This window comes from Gopherus flavomarginatus, chromosome 12 (genome assembly GCF_025201925.1).
Source record: "Gopherus flavomarginatus isolate rGopFla2 chromosome 12, rGopFla2.mat.asm, whole genome shotgun sequence".
Lineage (NCBI taxonomy): Eukaryota > Metazoa > Chordata > Testudines > Testudinidae > Gopherus > Gopherus flavomarginatus.
In genome coordinates, this window is record NC_066628.1 from 44667412 (window position 1) to 44685784 (window position 18373).

The window sequence follows — 18373 nt, forward strand, 5'->3', positions numbered from 1 at the left end:
ATTATTTATGTTGCCTTCTCTAATTGTTAGGCCAGATATCACCATCAAGGGAAAAGCTGACTTTCCAGACTCAAATTTCTTTTGTTCTTTCTAGAAGAGTTATTCTGCTTTCGGGACAATGATGAAATGTATCTGTGCATGTGTATGAAATAAGACAAAGCTTTGACTCTGCTGTTATACTGAGACTCAGGATTCTGGTTGAATCCTACAGATTAAAAGGTTGAGGAAACTGTAAAGTCACAGGATAAATTTCTGCTCTCAGGTGTGTGCATGAAGCTCCTATGGATTTAAATCCTTTAGGACCAGATTTGAAAGGCCAGGTTCCATTTCTGCACCTACATACTGGGGGTGCACTTTTGCAACCACAATTATTTGCATGTACAATTTAGGCAATTTCTATGCCTACCTACCTGACTGTGCCCACAAATCAATTACATGGGCATCTCAATGATGTATGCTGTGTCTGCAATGTTTTGTGGGCACAAAAATGGTGGCCAGGTTAAGGCGGTCCTAAAGTCAGGAGAGCCATGCATGCACATTCAAGGACAAGAGTGTGTTTAACCTGAGTAGTACCATGCTCTACGGCTAACATTTTCAGGATATATATATCTCTCTTGCTTGAAAAATAAATTTAATGAACATACAAAAAAGCTAAATCCATTTCATTTCAGCCCAGTGGGACAATTAATTTTATATAAGGATACAAAATGCCAGCGTTACTTAGTAGCTAGACTGCCAGTTTGGTATTTCTGCAAGAAACATAACTATTCAATATACAGCATTCATAATGAAAGAGAGACTGGAAATGGGCAAATATATGGCAGGAGGTTGGGCTAGGCCAGTTTGTAAATTCTTAACAGGTTGCTATTAGTAACACAGATAAGAAATTTTCTAAAATACGTATTTTCATCTGACATTGTCCATTCAGCTGTGTACTTGACATGTTGCAGGCTCAATCTTCTAGCAGAACCTATAAATTACACATATTTAATTTTTTTTCTCCCTTTAAAAAAGTTTGAAAGAGGTCAGGTGGACAGATGTCTGGAGGCTGTTCAATTAAATCCCTAGCCTTTGAAAGTTTGTCAGCCAAGTGAATGGTTAGAAATGCACATAAAAATGTACCATCCTCAAAGGGTTAATTTAGGAGGAAGAAATTATTATCCCATCCCTCGCCATCTCCATTACCCCTCCTCCTCACTCCAGTTTGGCACTAGTACACAGACTGTTTCCTTAACTCCAAAAGTTGGCTGCATGATGTCCCAGCTCCCCATTACTAGCCCAAGTCATCATGTAATCATTGGTCCGTGTTCTTTTCTTAGACTGTCCTCACAAGATTTGCAGATGGAGATTTAATCCCCTAGTTTTATCAGCAGTGGAAAATAAGAAGTCATTAGAGTACAAGATTGATTTCTTTTTTAGGTCTAATTCTCTTATTGCCTCTTCTAGCCAAATACTTCGGGATATTCTTAAAGCCCACAGGGGGGATGGTTTGATTGCTTTTGCAATCAAAATTAAGAGTCTGGAGAAATTAAAAAGTTTTAAAAAAAGAGATTAAAGCCCACAAAAAGAAACGGAAGGCTCCCAATCTGTGCAGCTATATTTGCAAGTGTGCTGAGAGTGAATGACAAGAATGCTTTGTTAATAAAGGAGAAATTGTAGAAAGGCTGAATGTTAAATATTATTAAATCTGAAGAGTCATTTTGAAAGAGAGTAAGAGAGAGCGAGCACACTTTACTACAATATACAAACATCTGTGTGCTTTCATTTTCCAAGAGGGATGAAAACTGCTCAAGAGAAGTTTCCCAGTCAGATTAAATCACCCACAAAATAACAGAAGAACAGACAGTAGATTTTAATTGAGCTATTTTGTATCGAGATAAAGTCGTTTGTTTAGAACAAATAAAAACGCCAAAAAAAAAAAAAGCCCTGGGACAACGTTAGAAGAAGCTTCTGATGCCTAAAGAAAGATCACACGGCACAGAAATTAAACCAAATGCTTTTCAATTTACTCCCATTTCTTTTCTTTCTACTATGTAATGCGAGCTTCGCTACCCTTTTCTCTCCTAGGTTTCTCGTTCAAATCTAGCCCAGGTTGTAGTCATTGTCAGTTTCCACCATCTGACTGAACACTTAGGGTATGTGTTCGCTGCAGAGTTAACCTGAACAACTGACACTTGGGTCTGGGCACGTGGATTATCCCAATTTGGGTGTGAGCAGCTAGATCACAAAACCATACTCAAGTATGCCTGCTTGATTGCATTCACACTGGTTCTGCACTCACTCAGGGGAGGAAGTAGGACTTCTGGGGTCACATCCCATGGTTCTTTGTGCTGCTTTAAACAGAGCCAATCTATGATTCTTTCTTAGTGAATTGTGAGGGTACTTGTTTGACCTTGTGGGTGCATCTGACAAAGTGCGTATTCACCCACGAAAGCTCATGCTCCAATCTTCTGTTAGTCAATAAGGTGCCACAAGACTCTTTGTCGCTTTTTATAGATCCAGATTAACATGGCTACCCCTCTGATACTGAAGAAAGCCCTCAGTGCTAAGATAAAATATTAGATTCTGGGCATGGTTCTCAGTAACACTTAGACCCCTTTATAGTGGGTATATCTGTATGCCCATTTTAAGGTTCCTTCACACTGCCAGTGTAGTGTGAAAGAGCCCAAGTGTAAGTGAGAATCAGGCCTTCCATGAACAGCCCTGAGTCTGTGTAACTGAATGTTCCTATCATAGGCAAAGCCTATCCTAGCTCCAACTCCACACATCATCATAAATAATACAACCTGTGCACAAGGGGGACAAGGTTGCATCTCCTAACCATTAGGCATTTAATTCTCCCTAATAACCTTGCATTAATGGAAAAATAAAAAAAGATTATGGGCACAATCCTCATCTCCAATCCGGCCCCTTTATGTTGGGTGAAAGGGCCAGAGCAATATAAAGGGGCTTGATAAGCCGTGATCTGGCCAACGGAGGATTCTCCCAGCACAGGAATGGCAGAATCCAGACAGGCCCTCTTCTGCAGCATTGTAGAGATTCTGAACAGCGCTATGGCCCCCAAGCTGCTGTCACTGAGGCTCCCAGAGCAGCTCAGGATCAGGAGGGTACAAAGGTGGCTTAAAACCATCTTAGCCCCCTCTCCCGCTGAGCTCTGTTTTCTGTGCTGTGCCTCTTAGGAACTCAGGAGACAACCTCTCCCTATGCGACTGTGATTTTAGTTAACTCTTCAGGTCCTCAAGGTTTTATAGAGGCTTTCCTTAAAATTGCTGTTTAAATATAAATAAAGTAATTGAATCTTATTATCAGGCCGCATGCTAGGAAATTAACTAGAGATAATGATAGTCGTCTGGACTATGACAGAATGGTGATAATTGGCAAACTGAGGGATTAAATATTTCCCTACATTTCATTTCAAGCAGATCCTCTACCACCAAGGAAGCAATCATGTTGTTGGCCTCAGTGCCTGATGACAGTTCCCTCCACCAGCAAATAATCTTGGCGGTATATCAGACTCCCATCTTAATAACATGCATATTTTAGTGCAAGCTAAACCCAAATTGATGAGTTCTCTTTTACAAGGCCTTAATACCCCTTACAATTCTAAGATGGAGAACAGAATTTTACTAGGCTTAAGCAGGAATAGGCATTCCTGTTATGGTACTTTTGGAAAACTCCGCTTTTCCCTGAAAGTTAAATAAACTCAGAAAGCTCCTGGCTATGGTTTAAGCCCTGCTTGCCTGATTCATTTGAATAATCCCACTCAAATCAATTATATAGCATAGAGTGCGCAGGATTTATCCCTTAAAGACTCAGTCCTGGGGCAATTTCCTGCAAGTCCTCCCCATGCAACTGGCACAGACACTCAGGAGTTTGCTAGAGCCCAAGTGTTTGGAGATGTGATATGCCAGTCATCATTACCAATAGGATGGCTCAGTTCCAGTAAGTTGTGTGTGATATGCCCTAGGGGTGGGAGCAGAGGGTGGGGAGAAATCATACAGAGTCCCTGAAACCGCAGATTGAATTAAACAGCATCCATTTCATTTACAGCAAGTGATAATGCAAACTAATCAACTGTAGGGGGAAAAAGGCAAATACACTCCCTGGTTGGGAAGCTATTGAAGGATTAGGGGCAGGAGCCAGATCATTTTAAAGGCAAGGAAATTACTATAGTTTTCCCCTAAAAATAAACGGATGGTGAATTCTTTTCTAGACTGTAAGGCAGTGTTTCTCTTAGAATAAGGTGACCAGATGAGAGACGTGAAATATTGGGATGCAGGGTGTGGGTGCCGGCGAAGCAAAAAAACAAACAACAAAAAAACCCATGAGCTGGCGGCGGAGGAAAAAACCGAAACAAAAGCAAAAAACACCAAGAGCCACCGGAGCATAGGAAGAATTGGTGGGGGCTGAGCACCCACCGGCAGCTCGACGCCCCGCACCAGCTTGCCTCTGCTCTGCCTCCTGCCACGTCCTGATTCTCCCCCCTCCCTCCAGCACTTGTGCTGCCATACAGCTGATTCGCGCAAGCCTGGGAGGGAGGGGGGAGGAAGAGGAACGCGGCGTGCTTGAGGAAGAGGTGGGGCCAGGGCGGGGATTTGGGGAGGGATCCAATGGACAGTGAGGGGGTGGGGCAAGGGTGAGAATTTGGGGAGGGATCCAAATGGGGGAGAGAGGGGGCAGAATCAGTGTGGAGTTGGGGCACGAGCCCCCTCCACCTGTGTTCCGGACTGGAAAATATCAGGACAATTCGCATCTCAACTGAACATTGGTCGGGATGCAGGACAAACAAGTAAATATCGGGACAATCCCGATAAAATCAGGTCTGGTCACCCTATCTTAGAAAGGGAAGAACCCAGGATCTACTATGCTGTATGAGTGACACTCATTCCTTTGCAGGGAGGCCTGTATAAGGCCAACACAGCACTTAAGTCCCATTTAAGCTCTCAATTTAAGTGGGATTTAAGTGGTGCACTGGCCCTGTTCTAGACCTCTGCACAGGGTGAATTTCACCTTATGTAACTATAGCCTACACCCTATAGGAGCACGATAGAACAACTTTTAGCTATTGTAGATTGCATTTTCATAGATTCAGAGGCACCAAACGTGCAACACTTAGGGTAGGTCTATACTACCCGCCGATCCAGCGGGTAGTGATTGATCTATCGGGGATCGATTTATCGCGTCTAGTGTAGACATGATAAATCGATCCCCGATCGCTCTGTTGACTCCTGTACTCCACCGTGGCGAGAGGTGGAAGCAGAATCGGCGGGGGAGCAGCGGCAGTTGATCCTGCGCTGTGAGGATGCAAGGTAAGTCCACCTAAGATATGCCGACTTCAGCTACGCTATTCTCATAGCTGAAGTTGTGTATCTTAGGTCAGTCACCCCCCCCAGTGTAGACCAGGATTTAGGGCCTGATTTTCAGATGTGCTAAGCAGCTGTAATGTCCGATGGAGTCAATGGGAGCTGTGGATGCTCAGCACATCTGTAAATAAGGCCCATGGTATCTCAGGTTGGGCACTCAAAAAATGAGGCACCCAAAATTAGTGGCCACAGTTGAAAAATTAGGCCTTGAAGTTTATGAAAAACTCGGAGCCCTTTGAAGGGAAAATACTACAAGCATGATGGTGTGCACATCGGTCTCGACAAGACAGCTACATTTGCACATGTCTTTCCATTCCTGTTTTCATTCATTTATAACTTCCTCCGTTCAGGCTGAAATATTGCAGGCCTCATATCTGCCTGAACTTTTTCTTTTTTTTTAAGTTTGAGCAAAAGCAGTTCCACAGTTTTTTAATATGAGGAGCATAGAAAATAAACGTATTCCCCGTTAGGAAAAGAAATCTTGCAGAACACAAGTTCTAGTACCAAAATGGATCAGGAAAGAAAACAGAAATTGGGCCTAGATAATTAGTGTGAGTGACCACTCCAGTGAAAACTGGCTTTTGATTTGACCAATTAATAACCCACTGAAAATGACTCTCTTTGCATTCACAATACATTTTACGCAGAGTTTTTTTGCTCATAAAGTGTACACGAAAGAAGGATGCATTGTATCTGTCTGCATGGCTCGCTTAGTTATGCTTATTTGTATTATAACAGAGCTTAACATTTCCATTGTGCTGGGTGTCATACATAAACATAGTAAGACACAGCCCCATGTCATGAAGATCTTGTCATCTAAACAGTCATGGCAAAGGGTGGGAAGGGAAATAGAGGCACAGAGAAACAAAGTGACTTGCCCAGGGTCACATAGCAGGCTGCTGAAAGAGTCAGGAATAGAACTCCTGATTATTGGTCTAGTGCTCTACCCAGTGGACCATACTGTGCAGTAAAAATGCTGTGAGGGTGCATGGTGAATGTCTGCAGGTGCCCTGGCCTCATTATCTGTGCACCTAGAAATGTTAGAGCTGAACAGCTCATATGTTTGCAATATAGAAGCTCCTGCCTCCGGAACTCATAAGATGTGGGATGGGCTGTTTTGGTGCTAACTAGGTTCTCTTTCTAAGATATGTATTTTCATAGAACATCAGGGTTGGAAGGGACCTCAGGAGGTCATCTAGTCCAACCCCCTGCTCGCTCAAAGCGAGACCAATCCCCAGACAGATTTTATTCTCAGCCATGACATTTCTCCTCAGCCAGCAGCACCACCTTCCTTTAATGTACTTCAAGGGATGAGACAGTTAACTACAAAGCTAATTCAGCTGAAAATGTAGGTGGCCTGTATGTGTCAGCTAATTTCCACCAACCATGCGTTATGCTTTATCTGTAGTACATTGTGTAAGATGGTTTACTGGTTATAAATAACTTATGAGGACTCTAAGGCACACACAAAAAAGTACAAATTACTACAAGATGTGATGACAGGATTTCTAAGGCAGCAGGAAAAAAGTATGATATGCTGTATTACATGAGTAATAATAGATGATCATTGGCTGTGATGGAAAAAACAAGTGGGCAGTGTTAAGGTTACTGGCTTTTGAGTGCTTCTTTGTGCAACCATAACATTCTCTTAACGTAAGTGTTTTCAAAGGAATAATAATTATTGTTGTTAAAAAGTTGCTCTGTGAAGTGTCAAACATGGCATTATAAGTGTTCTGCAGCCAATGTTTCCTCAGGCCCAGAGAATGAGCGTATCAGGGCCTCTCTCTTACTATATTACCAGCCATGTCTCCTTACAGCCAATCACTGGCTCTGCTTCCTACCCATGACACAAAAAAATGGGCACAGGCCCAAACCACTTAAGAATTGCAGAAGATTGTATCTAGTGTCTACTATTGAAAAAGAAAGGAACAAGTTGTACCATCCTCATGCAGCAGTTGGTTTTGCTCTGCCTGCGAGTATTGTTTTTTTAAATATATTCTAAAACAATGTGTGCTAACTACCCTCACGAGGCTCACTTGCTCTAGCTGTGTGCTAAAGTACCAACAAGCAAGCTAGCTTCCGTATATGTATTTTCAAAATGTTCTTCACAATTACCACCCCCCCACCTCTTCTGAATCCTTATGAAGATTATTGAATTAGCAGCACTTACCAAAATGTAATGAGGGCCGACCCCTGGCTTTGACCTGGGATTTGACCCCTGACTCTGCCTCCGATCCCCTGCTTTGGTTTCTGACTCCCAACTCTGATCACTAAGCCTGACTGCCCTCGTCCTGATGTTCACATCCATAAAACCAGGTCCCCATAATGGAGACGGGATTCCAGCCCCGTACAATAGGTTCAATATTCTAAAACTACAAAGGGGTCACTATTTGGATAACTGTGCAGAGGGCAACGGACCTGCTGGCACTGATGTTGGGACCTAACCTCCATAGGTTTATAAAGAAGTAAGTGCACTGGCTGAGCAGATTTTCCCTCAAACCAGGGTCCCTCTGCAGTTGCAGAGTCATCAGTCTGTTGTAACCAGCCCTGCCATAGAACTTTCCTCCCTGAAATACAACATTTGGGAGGGATTTTCGCTGTAATTGGCACTCTTTCATCATTTCCCAGGGCGGCGATTCCTTAGCAACTGCTAGAATGGAAACTTTCTTCTTTATTTATTCAGATACTCTGGTTACAGAATCCTTTTCATGGCTCAACGTTTGTTATTGTTTTTCCTGTTCCTTGGAATAGGAACAGCAAGTGCTTTGATAATGGGATTGAATAGGTAGTGTGTTTTGCTGAAGCGTCTCCAGAGCCTTTGTATCTTTTGCTGAAATTTTGCCATTTTGTTTTCTTTCTTTTTTATTTTAACATTTTTAGGTGAATTTAGTACTTGAGGAAGGAGCCAGATTCAGAATTTTGAAAGCTCAAGTCTCCTATTCATCCAGAAAACAAGCACAGCTGCCTGCCAATTCTGTAGCAGAAGGACCACTTCTACGGGATATTTAATTTCTATGGCCAGCTTAGTCCTAACCCCTTTCCTGAGACCACCAACATACATCAATTAGCACTGGTTGGTGTGGTGGATTTTGTGATGTGGGTTCCTGTCCATTAGGAAGTGAACTGAGACCACAAACTACTTTCACATAGATTTACAAGCAGCCAGACTAATGGCTGTGAGCTGAGCTAGAATTGAACGAATGCCCTAGATGTAAAAAACTCCCTTTCTAATAGCAAATATATTGAGCTATTTCCTAGCTTGCTATTTTGTAACTTCTTACACTAAGAAGAACCTAACTGATTCATCACTACTATCCTTATGCCTGCTACAGCAAGAGCACCCTTGAACAACTACATACTCCTCTTTCTAAAGCAATGAAAATCCACCCCCGCCACACTGAAGCTACACCAACACACCTCTCCTGATTCTTCGCACTTGGGCTTGGTCCTACGCGTATGTTTACTCTGCAAATAGACCTTCCATTGATCTGAATGAGAGCCTGGACCCAGAAAGCATAAACCTAAAATGAGGCCACACAGATTTTTAGAATACAAGCTAAATGAGTGCTTGTTAACACTCAACAAATGTTGTTATACGGGTGTATGAGGAGAATGAAGATTGCTAGGCTGGTTTTGACCCTGGGAATCTCTCATACCCCAATGGAGTGCATTTGCCAACACGTATGTGAGCCTTGAATGAGTCTGAATATGGAACTGGAGGTATGCTGATTTGTGTTTGTAGTGCATCCTTTATCACAGCCTGCCACTCCAACAGCACACACAAACTATTAATACCTGATTGTATCAAGAGTCAAAACAATCCCATTCCTCTCTATATAAACCACCAGGTTTTTGTTTTTTTCAGGTGCCCATTAGGTGATTAGATAGTTGGTTTAATTAAAAAACCTCACCATTTAAAAATAGTATTCTAATTTTTTGCCTGTGAATTTCCTTTCTAAAACCTTGACAACCAGCTATTTGCTGGTCACCACTCCCACATCCTGGTTATTTTCATTAGAACTAAGTTTCACCAAGATGTCCAGAATACGCCTATTGATCTATAGAAGTCCCTGAACATCCCCAGGCAATTCAGAAGTAAGCCTGTAAGGAAAATGGTGGAGGGGGAGAGAATGTTTAACTGGAGAATTAAAAATTTTATGAAACAAAACCCAAGACAGTGGGGTTTATTTTGGTACGTTGAGGAAAGATGTTTGTTTATGTATAAATAGTGGTGTAACATTGCAAAAAGGATTGTAAATATGAGCATTTTATTTTTTATTAAAAATCTGGCACAAAGCCTACACTCTCTAACTTGTGATTTCACTCTCCTTGGATTGGCATAAAGCCAGAACTGTTGGCTAATTTCCAATTTAATACCACAGCATCGGATAGCAGCTTGTGTCAGCATTTCCATTATAAACCTCTGTTTTCTGAGGTTTGTAATTTGGCTTTAAAAAAGGTTGGTTAACCCAAGCCCAAATTTTACAATAATAAAAAAAAAATCTCTTTAATTTGCTTGAATGGGAATTTTGCCTGAGTAGAGACTGCAGGATTTGGTTTATGTTGCAATACCTGTTCACCCAGGATAATTATCTACCTGGACACATTGCACCATAGCCATCAATGTCTTTAAGCAGGGGCAGCCCCATTTAAGACCATGAAATTGCACCTATTTATACCAGTTGTAAATCTGGCCCATTGAAAATGAGCGACGATATTGTCTGCCATGGTGTGAACTTCAAAAGGTAGTTGTATATTTATAACCTTCCTCTCCCCTTTTTAGCTCTGTGTCAAGCCCCACTATTAGTCCCCTCATATGAAGTGTAGTTTTTTAGATTTGTCCTGGGGTGAAGAAGGATAATTTTTAGAAACAGTGCACCACGCTCCCCACTACTACTGAGCAGTGATTAGTTTTTGAATGCCATCACATCTGTATGCAGGACCAGGTACTGGACTTGCCGTGCACGGCCTCTCTACTATTTGTTGAAGTTTTAGAAGTTAGAGGTAAGATGATTTTGTCTGGTTAATAGCCGTCTGTCATAATGGGCTCAATTCTGTTTTCCATGAAGCCTGTGCGTGCGCATGGTACTGACTATTTGTAAAGGTGTTCAGCACGGGGTGCTGGATCTATTTGTATAGTGGGTGCTGAGAGCCATTGAACCAAATCGTAAACCCTGTGTATGATGGAAACTACTTCAAGCCAGGGGGTGCAGTAGCACCCCTACTTCCAACACCCATGGTTCAGCAAGGTTTGGGCCCTCCATACCGTGTGACTTTGAGCTTAATCTCCCTGCATGTTTGCCTGTGTTTGTCAAAAAAGCCGTTAGGTGGGGCTCTCTTCACAATGAAAAGATTTCATTGCAAACCTGTAGGACACAAGTAAACAGTGCAATTAATATTGCCAAACATTATCAATATAGTACAGATAAAGTTGTCCCTAAAAAGAACCTATTATGTGATTCAGGCACATTTTGCAATGATGTAATAAGAGGTGCTCATAATTAGCATATTTCTATTTTATAAAGGTGTATCAAGGCTAAATTAGAGTACAACTGAACGCTCTCTATTAAAGTCAGCATGTTTTGTGGCACAACTTCCCTTCAAACAGAAATGAACAGTTGTTCACTCTAGCCAGAGTTCCATTTCAGGATTTAGTGGAACTGCGCTATATCAGGGTTTGCGATAACTAGGTTCCACTTTACTAAGTAAGAGAGCAACCAAAAAACTAAAAATAAAAGAGCAGAACCAGAAACAGCTTTGCTTGTCACCCTTGTATTTCAGGTAATACCTACAACTTAATTTTACTCCAGCTGCATGTTTCTTTATATGGCAACAGACACTGCAAAGTTGCACATTAAAGAGGAAGGAGCATATTTTTCGAAGCATGATGTAACACTGTACATTCAATCACTTCCCAGGTCTGCAGAATCAGAACTATAAGTTGGAAAAGATTTCCTAACTTTAAATGATGACACTCCACTGTTCTGAGGCTAAATATCACGCAATATCTGCCTATTAGCCACCTATTTTTAGCATGTTCTGACTATTAATTTTTCGAACAATACTGCGCTAATTTATCGAACCATACTGTTGTTATTCCTCTGCATCAAGGTTATGTGCACAATAGCGTCACCTCTGTGCTTTAATTTGAAAAATGCTCAATTCTGAAAGAAGGTGGGTGAGGTAATATCTTTTGTAGGACCAAAATTCTGTTGATGACACTGCATTCTGTTGGAGAGCGAAGAGCACATTGGAGGTGTATTCTTCTCTCGGTCCACATTTATGCTTGTAGCTCCTACTGCAACAGCGTTATTCAGTTATACACACAAAATGTGGCCCATTGTGAAGATACCACATCCTGTTATTTTTAAAGATGAGTATGCCTCTAAATCTTTGCAACTGTCTTATATTGCCCTTAAGAGGATGTATGTACAGTATTCTTGCTAATAAACGCTCCACACCTCTCTAACAAAAGAAAGCGTATCCTGTTCTATTATGCTACATATTAAAAACTTTCATGGTATTCTTCAATGTAACAGACCAGTCATATTCTTAAGGGCATAAGTTTTATACTTCAAGCAGCACAGGGTGGCAAGAGATTTATAAATAATTCTTTTTTATTGTGAGAACTGTTCAATTATTTTTAAGTTCTGTACCTTTTGCTTCCCACTATCACCAACCAGGCAGTAAAATTCAGTGACCAAGTATCAGGAGAAATGTATTCTTGAATAAAAAGAGAAGTCTGTCAAAGATAATGAGAATTCTGCAACCAATGTGAAAAGCCCAAGGAAAGTGAAATGTGTATCTGCAACTGAATCGTTAATTTTAATAGCATCTGCCTACACTGTACCTACAACTACAGTTTGCCCTAGCCTACAATAACTTTCACCTGGCCCAGAAAGTGTGTGGCATGCAGATCTAGCTTAAAAACAGCTCTTTGCTAGCTATGCATGGCATACTCTTATCCTTCCCTTTATATATTTTTATTACCATTTAATGCTGGTGTATATTTATAACGAGGTTAATATCAGCTTTGAACCCACCCACAAAGGGACTCGTGTAGCTGTCTGACATAGCTTTGGTAGATAGCAAAGATGTGTAGACAAACAATGAGAAGTATACATCTGAAAGGATCAATAATTCTGTTTTCTTTGCATGTGTGCGTGGGTGCGTATGTGAGACTGTTAAGACATCTGATTCACGCTTGAAACATTCACTTGCTATAATTTGACTTGTATTCTGGAGAGAACATATTAACTTCAGATTATAACAGCCTAACTATTACATATAGCTGTGTACAGACCTGTCACTGAAGGTCTGCGTAAAAAAAGGTGAAACATTTTGTTCTTGAAAACTTGTAATGTTGTTCTAGACCAAGATTTAATTCATTTATATACACTCCTTGGACAGCCTGTAAGAAACGGATGCAATATAAATTGACTTTTAATAAATGGATTATGGGGGTGGAGATGATTTAATGACTTAATATTATTTCAGCAGAATTGATACAGGTCTCAGCAAAGCAAAGAATTCACTCTGCAACAGATGACATGCCATTGCTTCTAAAACACAAAGCTCCTTTACAAATAAGGGAGCAGACAGAGGTGGCTCCCCCATAGCCTCTGTGGTGCACAACAACGAGAGATGTGTGAAATAGGTAACATATTTTGCATGAAAGATTTTGCCATTTCACTTTGGGTGGCTTTGTGCGGATTTGATTTTTCAGTGACATTTTACAAAAAGGTTATTTTTGTACTGAAAATTTCAGAAAATCCAAACTTTCCTGGCTCATTTTTGAGTGACAAATTGGTGGACTGTGGAATTTTCTGCTGACATGGGCCCATTTTCTCATTCGTAGTGAAATGTGAAAAGATTTCTCAGATTTTGAGTAATTTTGCCTTTGTATTTTTTGCAGGTATTTTGTCATCACTGTTAATACTTGAAAAATTTCCTATAGATTAAATGCCCCAGGACATCATATCAGCAATGACAACCTTGTTCCATTCAGACTATCTTCAAAATGGAAACTTCAGTAAAGACAAATATATAGTCCATTTTGAAATTAGATGGGTAACTTATGCTAGTCAGGCCCTGTTACTTCAAGGGCAGAGTAGCCCCAGCCACAATTTGTTCTCTTATCTCTTACTCCCTTTGCAGGTTGGTAGGGCAGCTATAATTCCTGTCAAAGTTCTATAAGCGAAACTGCTGTGAGAGGTGGGGCTCTAGGTGCTGGGGGAGAAGCTTAAGCAGCAACCTTGGCCATACCCTCTTTCCAGCAGCTCATCCACTTTTGGGGCTGTACTGACTCTTTACACCTCTAGCCCCACCAAACTGAGGTTGCAGCTGCCTTGTGCTACTGTAATCTTATCTGCTGGTGGAGTTTGCACCATGACAGGGTACACTGATGTTAACCTGTGTAACCCTAGAATAAATTAGGCCCCAAATCCTATTTTCCCAGTTTGCCTAAATCAAATAAAATCAAATAAAATTTAGATATACCTCCTATTCACTTTATTCAGGAATATTTTGACTGAGCTAACTAAAGGCATTGTCTCTGAGATCCATACGCTTTTGTACATATAAATACCTCAGCAATCTGATTGACCCTGATCCTACCAGTTTTAAATAAGAAAATCTGATGATGATGATGATGATGATGATGATTGGGGGAAGAACAAGTGTCAAATATTTTCCCTGGACTTTTTTTATTCTCTTCCTTGGCTGTCATGATGTCACTGCTCTTTTACCATGAAGGCCCATCCAGCTGTCCTTAAAGAGAATCTATCACCATATGAACTCTAAAAACGTAAGCAAACCTTATGGATATCTGCGTCAGAGCTAAGTGCCTGAGGAAATGTGTGTCATTCCCTGAATGTTCACTTACCACATCACTTTTTATTGACAAAGCAGGAGCAAGGGGCATGCTTAAACGAATGCTCATCCCCACACAAAGAGTTCAACTCATGTCAACTCTTCTAAGAAGCAAAAGCCCTTAGGGGGAGTGTCCCAAGTTCTGACATATCAGTTATTCAAACCTGGAGAATCCACTCCACTTATTGGATTTACAGGATTCAGGAGTGGACAGCAACCACCGTCATTTCCCTCAGACTAAAATTGCTTGAGGTCAATCAATATCTTCAAACACATGTCCCATTCGGAGAGATCATGTGCTAACCCAAGGCACAAAATGGAGTGGATATGATCATCTGTTAGAAAGAACTAATTGTTACCATCAGAGTCAATGGGAACTCTATCTCCAAGCAAAGAATTTGGCTCAAAGGGGTTTTTTATGTGCACAGAAAATATTTCCTGTACTATATCAGATGAAGGGCTGGGAGAAGACAAGGAATCCATTTCAATTTTGGTTTGATGAAATCCTCTACCAAAGCAGAAAGACATCTAGACCTTCAGAAACTAAGGTTTTGCATTTTATCTATCTACTGTTTAGGCCTGTCACAGGGCAGGGTTCCCTCACTCCGCACTCCTTACTGCATATAGTCCTCATGGACATCAGTGACAAGTTTAACACCAAATGCTTCATTTAAAGTGTGCTACACAAGTCCTTGTTCCCCCACAACATAAGGCTTTTGCCTTCTCCCTAGCCACAGGGCAGGGAGAGATTTCACCTCCCTGAGATCCTGGACATCTCTGGCCCTTCCTTCTGCTCTCTCTTTTAACTGTCCTCAGCTGAATCCCCTTGTTGACTGGTATTTAATTATCACATCACTTGGTACTTAATTATCTCATCACTTTCGCTCATGTGGGGACCCTTATCAAGTACACAGAGAAGTGAGTCAGCCTGAGGCTATTCAAACTCTGTCACAGGTCCCCATCACCACAGTATCTTTGTTGTGCCTCATAATCTTTCATATATTTATCCTCACAACACACCTGTGAGGCACAGAAGTATCATCCCCATTTTACAGATGGACAACTGAGGCACAGAGAGATTACCCAAGATCATGTGGAAAGACTGTGGCAGAGCAAGGATTTGAACCATGGTCTCCAAAGTTCTCGGCTAGTGCTCAAACCACTGGGCCCTCCTTCTATATAATGAGAGGCAAGCTGTGCAATTCCCTATTTATATTTATTTTGGCATGGGGGAATGGAGGGTGGAGAAAACAGCATGTTTACCTTAAGAGTCTCTGAGATGGAGTCCCCTCACTATCTGAAATATCAGAACAATATAGCTGGCCTTAATGACTGTAAATTAAGTGACAAACATCAGAGGAGGATTGAAGAAAATTATCATTTTACGGCCCAAAGCTGATAAATCTAGTCACAATACTTAATATTTATACCTACTTTACAGTTCACGGACCTGGTATATTATCATCTTTTCAATGTCTAACTCTGGCTCTATCTCTTTTGAAGTGTAAATGAGAGGACCGTCAAGACGACGTTTCAAGACATCTTTCTTACAGGGATTGCTATTTATTAAGGTAAATCACAGCTATTGTAGACAGCTGCTTTATTAATCTGAATTTGAAAACAGAACTATAAAAACCAAAGCCTGTAGAACTCCTGGCTACAAATAAAATAAATGCTTTCTTTTTTTTCCTGTAATCCTCCATTATAGGCTATTTAAGGACTAGACAATTGAGTTTGAATAAACATAATTTTTTTCATTTTTAGGGTGTCTGCTTTTTAAAATTCAAGCACACTCTCAGTTCATAAATTAAATGTAGTGTACATTCTTATGTGCAGCACTTTACAAATAGCCTAGCAAATACTTTATCATTTGGCTGTCCTATAAATATCATTATATTGTAAGGACCAATGATCATTGCAAGTCTGGATGACTTTTATAATAACAAATCTACAGTACATGTGGTCCTCCTTGGATGGATCCTATTACCAGCTGGAGGACTGCGGCAGATACTATTTGTGACCGACAGCTAAACTGTGTCTGGCCACAATCCCCGAAAAGGACAAAATAAACAAAGTCTCAGTATCTGTGGCAGTAACAGAGCAGAATTTGGGGAGTACTGATTGGGAAAACCCAGACTATTCTCTACCTAACCTTTTCTGGAGTGAAATTTATCTAATATGAGATAATAAATGCTGAATGGGTACAGGACTAAAGGAAGAAACAAATATCTGCCTGTACTAAGAAGTGAAGTCAACAATTAATGAACACATGCCTTTTCATGAAGGCCAGGACAATCCAATCATACAGAGCAAGCAGCAAGTCATACCACTCATATCTGTGAATTTATACCATTTAAGGCATTAGAAAACTTTCAAAATTCCCTTCCATCATATCTGTTATTAACCAATGCAGAGCTGGCATTCAAAATAGGGCTTTTATATATGCACATAGCAATCTCTTATTTTGCTGATTTTATCTTATGGACAAAATAAAAATGAAATATGCACATTATGCATTATTTTTCATGCAATAAGTGAGAAAAGATGGAACTCAGAGAGACAGGCCTGTACTTGTATCATCTGTCAATGTTCATGAATGGAGCCCTTATTGTAGGCATTGTTATTGTTATTATTAATTATTATTAATATTAATATTAGGAGTCCCAGTCATGAAGTAGGACCTCATTGCACTAGATGCTGTAGAGACATAGTTCCTCTCTTCCCAGCAGGGTCTTTTCTCTTTCGTTTCCTGCCTCAGAATAGCTAAAAGCAACAGATGTTGCAGTTGACTTAAAGACACATGAGGGAGGCAATATTTGTGATGAGTTGAGAGATGCCAGTTTGGGGCCATTCATATTTTATAAGACATTCACATTTAAAAAAAAATATTACCTTCTAATTTAAAATAAAAACTCTACTTTCTAAAACGACCCTTAAGGAGCAATGCTGAATGGCTTGCCTCATTAGCCCAGTTTCAAATACCATTAATGAGCCCATAAAACTACAGTAGAACAGTGACAATATTTGCTGTACTAACATGTTCATCCAACATTGACTCTGTTTTTCCAAAGGGAGAGTTGCCATGTGAACAGCTAGTTACTTCAGCTGTGCTGTAGCACTAGAAATCACAAGTGGCTGGATTTATGGTACTGCACCACTATCATGTATGCAAGCCTCATTAGTGTGTTATCTAAATAAGGAGCTTCAATCTCCACTGCTTTGCACTTTGTGTCATCGTTTACAACTTGTGCAAAGCAAATGCAAAGCTACAGAATGGTACCATTTTACTCCCATTTTTCACAAAGGTAAATGATCACTAGAGCTGCAGATTTTTTATCCAAGATAATGGAGCATAACGGTAAGTCATGGGTTTTGTGATTTCTGATTTAAAAATACCATGACACATCAGGAGGTGGCCCATAGCAGTGGCGCCTGCAACTCCTGCCTTGCAGGGCTGGGCCCTGTTCCCCACTCTGGAGCATGGGGTTACAGTGCTGCTCAGGTTTGGCCTGGCTCCCCTCTGTCACGACGACAGAGGAGCAGCTGGGCCAAACCTAAGCAGTGCTGTGACACCCACGCACCAGGTCACAGTTCAACACACTCACATTTGCCCAACCCCGCATTCTGTCAAGACCCCGTGTGCTAAGCTGCAATGTCTGGAGCAGAGAGGCAGCTCCAGCCCGTCACCCAGAACTGGAGCCACAGGAGCTGCCACTGCCAGGTGAGTTTATTAAAATCATGGACACAAAGACAAGTCACAGACAAATGGGAAAACCACAGTATCCATTATATTTTTCCCACTGTGACAAACCTGCCGCCCTGATGATGACACAAGGTGTAAGGCAGAGGAGAATCGGGTCCTGGGTACAATTTAATTACAGTTCTTGTTAATATTGTTGTCTTTGATTAGTTTCTGCTTTCAAGACTATTAGCTTTATTTTAAGAAGAAAAGTCAGGAAGACATTTATATCTAGATGGGTTACTGGAATTAGACCGAATGCTACCAGATAATGCATCATGTTAAGTGAAGAAGGAATATTAATTTACTAGCTCACTAAACAATAACAGGAGCCTGAAAGCACTTACGTTGCTTTCATCCACTAATCAATATAATTATCTTTAGCTTTCTTCAATTTAAT

General features: G+C 40.8%; 1 protein-coding gene across 1 annotated transcript in view; it reads right to left on the reverse strand.

Moving 5' to 3' along the window:
• Positions 1 to 18373, reverse strand: part of PITPNC1 (phosphatidylinositol transfer protein cytoplasmic 1) — a 194348-nt gene that overhangs the window by 39751 nt on the left and 136224 nt on the right. The gene's annotated exons all lie outside the window — the stretch shown is intronic.